The sequence below is a fragment of the Lissotriton vulgaris genome, chromosome 8, assembly GCF_964263255.1.
Source record: "Lissotriton vulgaris chromosome 8, aLisVul1.2, whole genome shotgun sequence".
In the NCBI taxonomy this organism is placed as follows: Eukaryota; Metazoa; Chordata; class Amphibia; order Caudata; family Salamandridae; genus Lissotriton; species Lissotriton vulgaris.
In genome coordinates, this window is record NC_141696.1 from 1,175,394,262 (window position 1) to 1,175,406,526 (window position 12,265).

At 43.1% G+C, this 12,265-nt stretch overlaps 1 protein-coding gene across 1 annotated transcript in view; it reads left to right on the forward strand.

Annotated features, from left to right (window-relative positions):
* The first annotated feature begins 461 nt into the window (after window positions 1-461).
* Window positions 462-12,265, forward strand: part of LOC147698452 (serine/threonine-protein kinase Nek5-like) — a 396,064-nt gene continuing 384,260 nt past the window's right edge. Inside the window, exon 1 of the mRNA XM_086935037.1 lies at window positions 462-581. The gene's annotated coding sequence lies outside the window, so the exon portion shown is untranslated. The remainder of the gene's footprint in view (window positions 582-12,265) is intronic.

Below are 12,265 nucleotides of genomic sequence, written 5' to 3' on the forward strand. Positions count from 1 at the left end.
AGGTGGCAGTTAATGTGAATTCCAAACTGAACAACAATTCCCCAACATAATTATTATCTGTTAACAACTAGTCCAGAATTCTGCCCTCGGGGGTAATCACACTAATCATGTCAGGGAGTGCTTTCAATCGCAGCCATTGACTAGAAAGGTAGGGTCTCGTGGACACATTCCTGGTCAATGAGCCTTCAGGCCTGGGTTCTAATCTGGGAAAGGTAAGTGTATTTCAGATATATAACCATGCAGCTCTTTGTATTGTGCCTCATGTTCCATGGACTACTGCTATATTAAGAATGGTCAGTTTCATGCACTCCAATGCCTTGAACTCAGTATTACATAGCAAACAAAATATTAATTTTGACTATAATATATGCTCAATGGCAGCTGCGTTCACAGATTAATCAAAGAAAAGTGTGACCATCCAGCAGTGTCTGCAATTTTCAAAAACTCTCATGTTATGTTATAGGTGTTTGTATAGCGCACGGCTGCCCCAGCCAAGGGGCGTCCCGGCGCTAGCTGTCTGTATCCAAAGGAGACTGCTGAAGATGTAGACTGTAGGTGACACAACATAACTAACAGAAGAGGTGAGTTTTTATGGCTTTTCTGAAGGATAGAAGATCCTTCATCTCACGAATCTGGGCTGGGAGTCCATTCCAGAGCTTGGCCGCTAGGTATCTAAATGAGCGACCGCCCATTCGACTTAATTGAATGCGGGGAATAGTGGCCAGGTTCTGTCCCTCCGACCGTAAAGTGCGTCGAGGAACGTAGGATGAGAGGAGTGGACTTAGCATGGGGGGGAAGCAAGTTTCAGAATTTTAAAAGCAAGGCATAAGGTTTTAAAATGGATCCTCTTTTCTACAGGGAGCCAATGTAGACTCTTGAGGGTAGTAGTGACAGATTTGTGACGCGGAAGACCTGTCAGAGCTGTTGCGGCGGCATTTTGAACTCGCTGTAGTCTGGCTTTCTCGGCTACGTTAGTTCCCAGCAGCAAGGAGCTAGCGTAGTCCAACCGCGAGAGAATTGCTGATTGTACCACCAATTGGCGGGTATGGTGGTCAAAGTATTTTAAAATAGGCCGTAGGTTTCGTAAAATACCAAAACATGTGGCAGCCACTTTTTTAGTATGATGGGTAAAGTTCAAGGCAGAGTCCACCCATACTCCTAAGTTTTTTACCACATTTTTGGGCACAGGTGGTTGATCCAGAGTCTCAGGCCACCAATTATTTCCCCAGTCTGTTGTATCTTTACCTAGCAGCAGGACCTCCGTCTTGCCGGCATTGAGTTGGAGGTAGTTTGATGACATCCAGCTGGTGATATCTGCGAGAGTCTGTTTAAAATTCTGCACACTCAGGCCGCTCTCGTCTTTTAGTGCTACCACCAGCTGGGTATCCTCGGCGTAGGACACCAGTGAGAGCCCGCACTTCCTGGCTACCTCTGCCAGAGGAAGGACATAAACGTTGAACAGGGTGGGGCTGAGGGCAGACCCCTGAGGTACTCCCTGTTCAACGGGACATTCCTTGGAGAGATACGGTGGAATAGAGACCCTAAAAGATCTATCTGACAGGAAAGCCTTGAACCAGCTAAGAGCCATCTAATCATTGCCTAGTTTCAAATTGCCTTAAAAAAGTGCAGATATAAGTAGCTGGTACCCTAATTGCTATGTTTACCCTAAATGGCTAAGGGTATGCCCAGATGTGGATCCCTTGCTCGCTGTGCCACTGAATTCAAGCCAGCCTGGCTGATTAGGGGGGATACCCTGAAACCAGTGCCAGGATGCTTGTTTCTGGCTGACGGAGGACTTAGCCTGGCAGTTTGGACTGGACTATTTCAATGGGGAGCAGGGTCAAGACTGCTTTGCATATGATTGGCTCCAAACTGGGGTGGCATGGTGAACAAATGAACAATGGATTTAACACGGATCTCTTGCCTAGGTTTGAGAGTTTGAAATGTTTCAGCATTCAGTCCATGATCTTGTTGTGTTTGCTATGTTTGCCCTAAGTGGCCAAGGGTATGCCCAGACGTGGGTCCCATGCTCGCTGTGCCACTGGATTCAAGCTAGCCAGGCTGATGAGGCGTGATACCCCGAAACCGGTCCCAGGATACTTGTTTCTGGTCCAGGGAGTACCTAGCCTGGCAATTCGGGCGGGACTGTTCCCATGGGGAGCAGGGTCAAGACTGATTTACATATGGCTGGCTCTAAACTAGGGTGGCATGGTGAGCAAAAGAATGATGGATTTAACCCAGATCTCTTGACTGGTGGTGAGTGTTTGAAAATTTTCAGCACTCAGTCCATCATCTTGCGTTTGCTATGTTCGCCCCAAGTGGCCAATGGTATGTCCATGCAAGGGCCCCCTGCTTGCTGTGCTATTGGATTCAAGCTAGACTGGCTCATGAGGGGAGATACCCCGGAAACAGTCTCTGGAGGCTTGTTTCCAGTCCAGGGAGGACCTGACCTGGCAGTTCGGGCTGGACTATTCCCATGGGGATTGGGTCAAGACTGCTTTGCATATGGGTGATTTGTGTACCTCGCCTACTTTGGAGATGGGGAAAAATAATGGGAATAATATAGGGGCAAATTAATGATTTACTATTGATTTCTGTGACCTACTTGTTTTTTCAAACCCGTATATATACGTTTCAGCACTTCGTCCATCATCTTGTGTTTGCTACCTTAATAACATCAATACAAAACCTATGGTTGTGAATGGAACCCAGTCACTTGAGGTTCAAAATATATTCTGGACGTATCTACTTTGTTTTTATTCTTATTGCTTTTCTTGGCTAGTACTTCGGGATGCTTTAGTAAATATTTTATGCTATTTGACTCACTTTAAGTGTCTTAGAATGGCAACAGTACTACACTGTATTTATGTACAACACTAGGAAATTAGGCAGCGTAGCAGTGGCAACAGAGTCGGATGCATAGCCCAGAGCCCTTACACCACTGGACTGCGGGTGCTAGTATCCTGCATCATCCGTCCCAGCCCAACCTCTCCTTGCAGTTGACTGGGGGCGATGGGGAGTGCTCGTGAGGAGCCGCAGAGGCCAGAGATGGGCAGTTGGGGCCACATTTCAGGAGCCACCTGTGGAGCGGTCGTACCTGGAACAAGCTCGGAGTCTGGTGCAGCTCAGGGAGGAATATAGGCTGCTTGTTCATCAGGAGGCAAGGAAACTTTATAGGGCACGGCAGAGTAGAATAGTGATGATTGCTCAGATCTTTGCGTGCTACCTCAGCGCTCTTTATACTTCCAGCCTCTCTGAGGAGGTGGTGGAGGGTATGCAAGGTTTTGTGAGTGACCTCCCAGTGCCTTAACTGAGTAGGGAAGCTAGGGATTCTCTTGAGGTCGTGATCACAGAGAGAAAAATTCCTGAAGCCCTAGCCCAAATCGAAAGTGGGAAGGTCCTTGGTCCCACTGGCTTCCCCCCGCTGTTTTTCAAAAGTGTTAAGAGTAGGGTGATCAAGCCTTTGCATTCTCTGTACTGTGAGGCTCAGATGAGGTGCGAACTTCCCCAGGACCCTGGATTTTCTGCAAGCGCAGATAGTGTTGTTTCAAAATCCCAGGAAGCCCCCAGAGAATTGTGCCTTGAACAGGCCTATTCCTCTTCTAAATGTGGAAAGTAAACTTGCTAAAGTTTTGTTGAAATGCTTATCGCAGGTGATAGATGTCGTAGTGGCACATAATCAGGATTCATGCAGCATAGATCTATGCGTCACAATCTCTAGCGGCTCTTCGGCTGTCTGGCCAGGTGATTCCACATACAGAGGCTGGCACTTCTCTTTGCATTGGGTGCTGAGAAGGCATTTGATTCCTGGGACTGGCTCTATCTGCAGGTTCTTCTTGACTGTATGGGCTTCGGCCCGTGTATCGGGCATGGGTGAGCCTCCTTCACCATGGGCCGACAGACAGGGTGTGGCTGAATGGCTTGCAGTCAGAGGAAAATAAATTGGGTAGGGGCACCCGACAGGGTTGCCCCTCTCTCTGTTGCTCTTTGCGGTGGCGATTGAGCTGCTGGCGAATTGGGTTCGGCGGGACATAGTGTTGCAGGATCTCCTCTGGGATGGTGACTGGGAGGATGTGATCTCCCTGTATGTGGACAATGTCCTGCTCTACCTAGCAAATGTGGATTGCTCCTTACCGAGTGTCATGGAGATCCTGCAAATCTTCAGTTTCTTCTTCAGCATAGCTATTAACTGGGGTAAGTCCAGAGCATACCCATTGTCCCGTTGGGCGCCTCAGGGCTACTGGTTCCAGCTGTTGGTATGGGCTGACCTTGGGTTTATTTACCTGGAAAATTACGAGACAGAAGACCGTAATCTGTTTTATGATAAAAATACAGGACGGATATTGCAGGAACTTCCACAGGGATGTGGAACACTTGTGTCACCTCCCTCTGCCCCTGCTGGGCAGGGTAGCCTTGTATAAGATGATCTATCTTCTTTTATTTGGTGCAGAATTCATTTTTAGAGATCCCCGATCATTTCTTATGAAGGGTGGAGGCAGAGGTTAGGGAAATTTCCTGGGATGGTGGTGCCTGAGGATCACTCTTAGAACACTGACGAGGAGTCAGTTTGGAAGGGGGCATTGCCCTGCTGGATCTATAACTGTACTACTGGGCCGCTCACCTGCTGTTGGTCAATAACTGAACCTTTGCGCATCAGAGGGAGTCAGCCCTGATGGCCTACAGGTGGCCGCTGGAGCCCCATGGGATCACACGGTGAATCTATGGGGCATGGACAGTAACCACCCTCCTGAAACTGACCGTCTTGGTGGTTTGAGCTTGTGACACACAGGCTGGAATGGGCGGGTTGTTTGACACTGGAGACACCGCTGTGGGACACGGGTACGATGGCGGGGCCGCAAAGGGTGTCGGGCCACCGGTGCTGATATATGATCGGCATCTTCAAAGTGGGTGATCTCTGGAGAGGCAAAGGGTGGCTGACGCTCATGGACGTTCAAATCCAGAATTAAATGCCTTTGGGGTGGACTGGAAAGGGGGGGTCATTTTTATGATATGTACTGATTAGGTCCATCTTGACTCGGTGGATCCCCTGCCCTTACGATATAGAGGACAAAAGCCCATTGGAGTATCAGGCACTGGTCACCCGCTATGCAGGCATGCTATATTGCGCAGATGTATTCCACACTTCTCAGCAACAGCCAGGCCTGTTGCAGAGGCTGCAACCCCCACTCAGAGGACAATGAGTGGGGGTATATTGTAAATGCCCCATGAAGGTTGCTATCCGGATGGGGTTCTGGCTCATTCATTTGAAGCTTCTACACCAGGCATACTATGCGCGTTCTCAGCTCTGCGTTAAGGAGAATGAGTGACACGAACTGCTGCCCGAGGGGCTGTGGACAGTAAGAAACACTGCTCCATACACTCTGGCGTTTTTCCAGAGTGAGGGCCTTCTGGGATGGAATCCTCGACTTTCTGAACTGAGTGTTAACTGCCTTTAATCTGATTTCAGGCTGACTCTGTGACTTGCCGTTTCATATGTATCTGTGTGCTGCAGCAAGCTGGGGGTTTGGTTGCTCCATGTATCATTTTACATACTGTTTGCTTGTGAGAAAATACAATAAAAAGATTTTTTTAAACACTGGGAAATGTAGGTTTGTACTTTTTTAACACTCACATCTTTGTAAGCCACACATCTTCTGTTTGTGGATTTCACACCACCCACCTATCAGCTGACATAGAAATGCTTCACAGCATTATTACACAGTGAATATTTTACCCCAAACACATTGGCTAGGTACAACTTTCAAAAATGTTTCTTCCTTTAAAACAGAAAGAGAAACCACTGTGTAATATATAATCAAATCCCTCCATTTCTATTCAACGGCACAGATGCGAGATGAAGCAGAGTTATTTTGTAAATTTGCCCCAGTTGTTAAAGGTATTTTGATGGGTATGGCCTCATTCTTTTCTTCTTGTAACATGTCCTCTTTTTGCACTTTTTCTTCTGGGGAATTTGGGAAATTCTGCTTTTCTCTAGACTTCTGCTCTTCTAGGCATATCTCTTCTGTTTTTACTTCGTCGTTCAATATCTCTTCTTTGGGAAGTATAACTTGTTCCAAAGACTCCACCAACGCTTCTCTCAGTTCGTCATCAGAGTCTTCAAAATTTCTGAAGAAAAGAACAATGATAATCAAAGCAGTTAAAACTGAACTACTCTTACCAAAATACCAAAAATTCTTTGTAAAAGGATTTTGCAATCATTGTTTTAAAATATTATGTTATCAATTCGGTTATATATTTGAGATTTTGTAAGTTTAGTTTAAATAAAAAGGGGTCAAACTCTGTATTATTAAGGATGCTGTTGATTCCAATAGCTATATTACAATTCAATACCATAAAGAAAAAAAATAACATAACTTGATAGAACTGTACAGAACAATAGATTGACTGATAGTTCTATGTATGGTAATGCATGAATTTGTAAATGGGATTTTAGTATAACAAGTCACCGTCATAAAATATATAATTATCTTGATTGACTAGACTATTAACTTACATTAACAAAATATTACAAAATCAGCTTAACATAGGAGATAATGCGATGATATAGGTCAGAAGGAACATTGAATTTATTTTGAAAAATGTTTTCAGAATTAAGGCACCTCTCACAAGAGCTAGCTTTCATACAATCCCTCTCTCACTCCAAATTATACATGTTCAAATAAATTGGATGTTAAGGTTATCAGTGACAGAGGAAGGTTAACGCTAAGATAATATGCTCCATTTTCTAAAAAAAACTTGATAATATTTCAGTAATTTGTGTATAAAGATACATTTTGTAGTAGTAATGCTAATGTAAGAGCGAAGCATTAAACCAACTGGCACCAATCATAGCTAATGAGAATAATTAAAATCCATGATTATCTCAATTTCCAGAAAAACAAGTGGATTGGAGGATGGTAAGGTAAAGTACGCTGCAAAGGAAGATTCTTGCTACTGAAAAAGTATCAGCCGCAGTGTCGTCCTTAGGAAATGTTGTTATGAAAAATGTAGATTTTCCCGTGATAGCTGGCAGGAAATTCATTAATTCTTTCAAATTCCTATCATCTCATGTCACCTTTGGTGACATTTCTTTTGTGGTGAAAAGGTAGAATGTGCTGGTCTTGTCAAAATAAGCAATGACAATTTACTACCTATTTGTGATTTTTTGCCTTAGCATAAAGGGCACCTGTTTCTGAGCTCATCTAAGCAGAATCTTAATAAAGGTTTTCTGCGAGACCAAAAATCAAACAAACAAAACAGGTGCTAGGCACAAAACTGAGCAAGTCTTCTCAAGAAACAGAAATTGCTAATGTCCATTCTGTTGCCTCACATGTACACATAGTAATTTTATGTGATACATGACTTTAGGGCTTTCCCCACCAATTTTCTTTTTTAAAATGATATTCGAGTTGGTTATGTTATGCTCTCTTGGTATAGCGCAACAAATCATCCCTGAAGAAATATCTTGGCGCTTCTGCTGAAGTATAAGACTAGTGAAAAACTGACTAAAACAGCCAGGTTTTTAGGAATTTTTTCAACGTACCCAGCTCTCTGCATATGCAAATTGTTAGGGGAAGTTTATCGCTATAGAATGGGGCCAGGTAGGAAAAAGACCTCCGTCCAAATCTGGAGGTACACGTTTGTGGAATTTGAAGAAGGGCTTGTCTGTGGATCTCTGCCCTCGAGTCGTGTGATAATAACTGTTTCTAGTTTGTAGGTAGTACCATAGATGATGTAATTTGTTACGTCAATTAAAATTTGATCAGTGATGTCACCAATGATGTAATTTAACGTGTAATGAGTGATATAACACGTGAAGTCTTAAGCTGTGAGTGACAGGGTGCAAGTTATAATTAGTTCACAGAAGTTTATTTGGCAAATTTCAGTGTTTTTGAGGTTTTGCTTTGTAACTGTAACTGCATTTTAACAGGTTTTTTTTGTGTGGATTTCTGGAGTGTTTTTTAATGTATGTTACAATCTTATTACCAAGCCTAACTCTAATGTCACTTTGACATTTGGTTTTTGAGTGAGTTTCTTTGTTTTTTTAATTATATCCTAAACTCAATATTTTTTGGGATCTCACCTCTGTTTATGGCTAATGTCAAGCGAAGCCCTCTGCCCAACTCTCCAAGGTGGCCAACCCTCAGCAGGCGTCCAAACCCTGCTGTGCACGTCCTTTGCCATGAGCAGCAGGAGTTGGCCACAGTGACCGGCCCCTGGCCAGATACTTCACCATACATTCTGTGGGTGACCAGCCACTGGTTCACATTGCCTTTGCCCATGCACAGCAGGGGTTGGGTACTGGGCTTCTCCAGAGGATGGTGCCACGGGAATATCAGCTGTTATAATACACTTCATTAATAATGCATGCCTTTACCATGGATGTTTACAACACATTGTTGTCAACATTATGTTGTTTTACAACGTGGTATTTTGAAGCACATTATGTGTTCTAACAGCTGATATTTTATATATGATTAAATGTGTACATAAACATATATATAGCGAGAGAGAGATTGTTAAAGAGCCCACCCATACCCCTTTTTATAAAAATATACATACACACACTTATATATTCTCCATTAAAAACCCTATGTCCCTTTACCTCTACGTGCCACTGAATCCTAAAAGTCTCTTACCTCCCTATATCTCTACCAAACCCTGAATCCCTAAAAAAACCTTACCCATTACATCTACCTGCACTTGAACCCTAAAAATCTCGTATTACCTTTACCTCTACACACCCTTGACCGCTAAAAACCCTTCCTCCCTTTACTTCTACCTGGCCATCAAATGTAAAAGACACATCCTTTTACCTCTACCTGCCCCTAACCCTTAAATCCCTTTACATCTACAAACTCCTGGACCATAAAAACTCCTTACCCCATTTACCTCGACCTGCCCTGAACCCTAACACCTCTTACCCTCTCTATCTGTACCCACCCCGAATCTTTAAAAAGTCTACCCTTCCTTAACCTCTACTGATCACAAACCCCGAATTAAAACCGTACCCCCATTTACACGTACCTATCCCTTAACCATTCCTTACCCTTTCTTTTTATGACATTAAAAATGTCATTTCAAAAAAACATTTGCCTGCATTGTAAAGTACTGCATCATAAACAGGCCAAAAAAGGCTTGTGTGGTACTTACCTGCATTCTACTGACCTACGTTGTACCAATCATGTTAGTAAAAAACTGTGTGGTAAACAGTATATACCTGTCTCAGTGTACTGCAGACTTCCTTCCCTGGTGCCAGCCCTCAGTACAAGAACCGGTACTGTGGATCCTGCACCATGGTATGGAAGCTTTTATGGAGCTGCAGCACCATGGTAGGGATGCTTGCTCTGGCAGGACCACAGTAAGTCTGTGAAATGACACGGGAGCCTCACTGTTGTACTGCAGATCCCCTAATTCTTTTTTTAATCAACAGGAGTCCATTTGGGCTACACCCTTTCTCAACTTTTTTTCAGGAGTTGGGGACTGAGTCCTAAGTCCTATAATAGTGGGCACAACATATGATCCCAATGTTGCGCCAGCCAATTATATTTAGCATATTGACATTTGGCTAAACCAATCCTGGCGACTGCTGAAGCTAAGCAGAATAAACGGTCAATTAATCTAGCTGGTGAACTGTTTTTGAGGTGGTTGAGTTAGAGAAAAAGCATACGTTTGAGAGGCAGTTGCTTCAAGATAAATTGATAAATTACAGAATGGTATGCAAGCTATGGTGAGTTGAGCAAAGTGCAAGATGGGTTACAGGACAAAGAAAATGTGTTGTACACTCTACAGAAACAGATCAAGAAGCAAGATGAATATTTTGCATCTTTGAAGGCTGAATGTGATAATGCTGTTAAGTAGGACAAGCAAATATTAGAATTGAAGCAGCACTTTGCCATATTTCAGAATGAGTGTGTTCAGCAAGCAATGTTATGGGTCAAACTGAGGGCCACAATACGCCATTGTGATCTATTTAATGGTGAAATGGTGAGGAGGCTGAGTGTCCATGTTCCTCGTGCATCCGAAGAGTGTTTTTCACGAGTTGCTGTGCAAAGGAGGAGAGAAACTGAAGTGAGCTGGCATTAGTCGCTAGGTGTCAGCACCCTCTGGTTGGATGGGTTTCATTTTGGACAACATTTTGCTTTGAAATGTTGGTATTGATTAGGTGATATATATACTGAACGTAGCACTTGATATCTTGTGTAACCTGATTATTTGTGCTGCAAGTGCATACTTCCAAGAAAATATTTAAACTTTAAAAATAACTGTCTTGCAGGAGCACCTCATTGGTGAACATCTTTGTTGATAGAATAACTTTTCTGTGCTTCAAATACTCATAGCCATATGTTGCGGCCTTAAGTGTCATCATCATCAGATCTTGGCTCAAGTCTCTCTTCATCCAAATCAATCTCAGAAGACATATCTGCTTCATCCTCCTCCTCCTCCACATAGTCTTTTGGATGCAATGGCAATAGTGTCCCCCCTGCAAGACAGTGGAGTCTGTTAAAAAGGATACTTAAATAATATCACATTTCATGCCCATATTGCTAAGGTTACAAATGAATTTTTATATACTAATAGTTATCTTTATGAAATATTATTTAGTAATCCAATATAAAGCATTTATGCAGTTGTGCAGAGCGTAATATGTTACATATACTAATGTAGAAAGTGGGGAGGGTTTACCAAATGCAAAAAACCCTCCCTAAAGTGCTAAGCAATACACACACAATAGGTCCACTTACACACTACATCGTACTATCAATCATCCCTATGAAAACTGTGCAAAAAAACATATGGATGTCATATATATATATTAAATAAGCATTGGCATAGCCAATAGGTCTCGCCTTTGGGACCTTATAAGTGTTTAGCCAGGCAAATGTTGGTGTTGTTTCATCAAGGATATGGTGCTGCATAACTAAATACTTATACGGTCCCAAGAGCGAGACCTATTGGCTATGCCAATGCTTGTTTGGACGTGGCAGCATTATTAAGCATTTTCTTCACCGGTTAGACTTCAATTTTAGAGCATTAAATTGGAGTTAGCAAAACCGGTAACTACCGTGGACTTGCAGCACATTCTAATGACTCAATATCGCCCCATTTAGAAGTACAGCCGAGAGCAGATAATTTGTATCCTTAGGAGCAGAGAAATGTTCAGGGACTCCAGGGGCGCACCAGTAATTACTTTAAGTGCTAAGACCTGGTGTTGTTTGTGATCTCCCAGCCACAGAACCGAAGGCAGATGCTTGTACGCCCGAACAGTCACATATGGGGTCCTCAGTAGACTTACTATGGAAAATATGACGCCTCCTATCCAAAGGTACGGTGGCAGTCTACCGAAGACATCAGCGGATTGGTTCCAATAAAGTACTGGGAATGCGGAGTTACTCAAAGATTTGTAATGCATAATGACAATTTCAGATCGATTACGATATTAATGGTATTAAGTGCTAAATGTGAGTCTCCCTAACCTGAATGGTTGTCCCCATAACCTGCGTATTCTTCTGCTAATGCCCCTTTAACTATAATAGTTAATACGCTTGAGAAGTCAGAACACTACAATGATCCTTCAACTGTGCTACCACTCTGGAGATGAAGACAGATTTCCTTGTGCTGTACTCCCACACCACAACTCGGGACTACAAGCGAGATGTACATCAAAAGAGAAGCAATGTTCGGATGATGGAATAAATCGACTGTAGCTAAGTGTGGCCCTTGAGCATCAGCTTCTGATGCACATCAGTATGTTACAAGGATTCTCCACAGAGTTTTTGCACGACACACAGCCAGCATCACTCTAGGTTCTACAAGGTTATCCGCTATACGTGAACATCAGAGTGATTCGCCTGCATGCCGTGGTTGCTTGTTGTGATGCTATTCCCAAGCATACTGAAGCTGTGGCATTGACTTTATCTTTTCCAAAACCCTTTACAACTCCAAGTCAGATTACAGTATTCCCAAGCCATAACAGCTCCACACTACATTTTCATGGATGTTAAAATGATGCTGGATTTTACATTACAATAAGACCTACTTGCACTACATAGGTGCAGAGTACATCAAATGGAAGGTATAAAATATCCATAAATACTGAACGTTGATGTACAACTGTAAACTTACTACCACCTTCACTCTAATTCCAGATTCACTGTCTTGACATGGCACTACTGCACATCTTTATGACCACCTTCTGTATATATCTTTGGTATTGAAGACATTGCTGTAGCTTTGCTTTTTTATCTCAAGTCCTCCAAAGGAC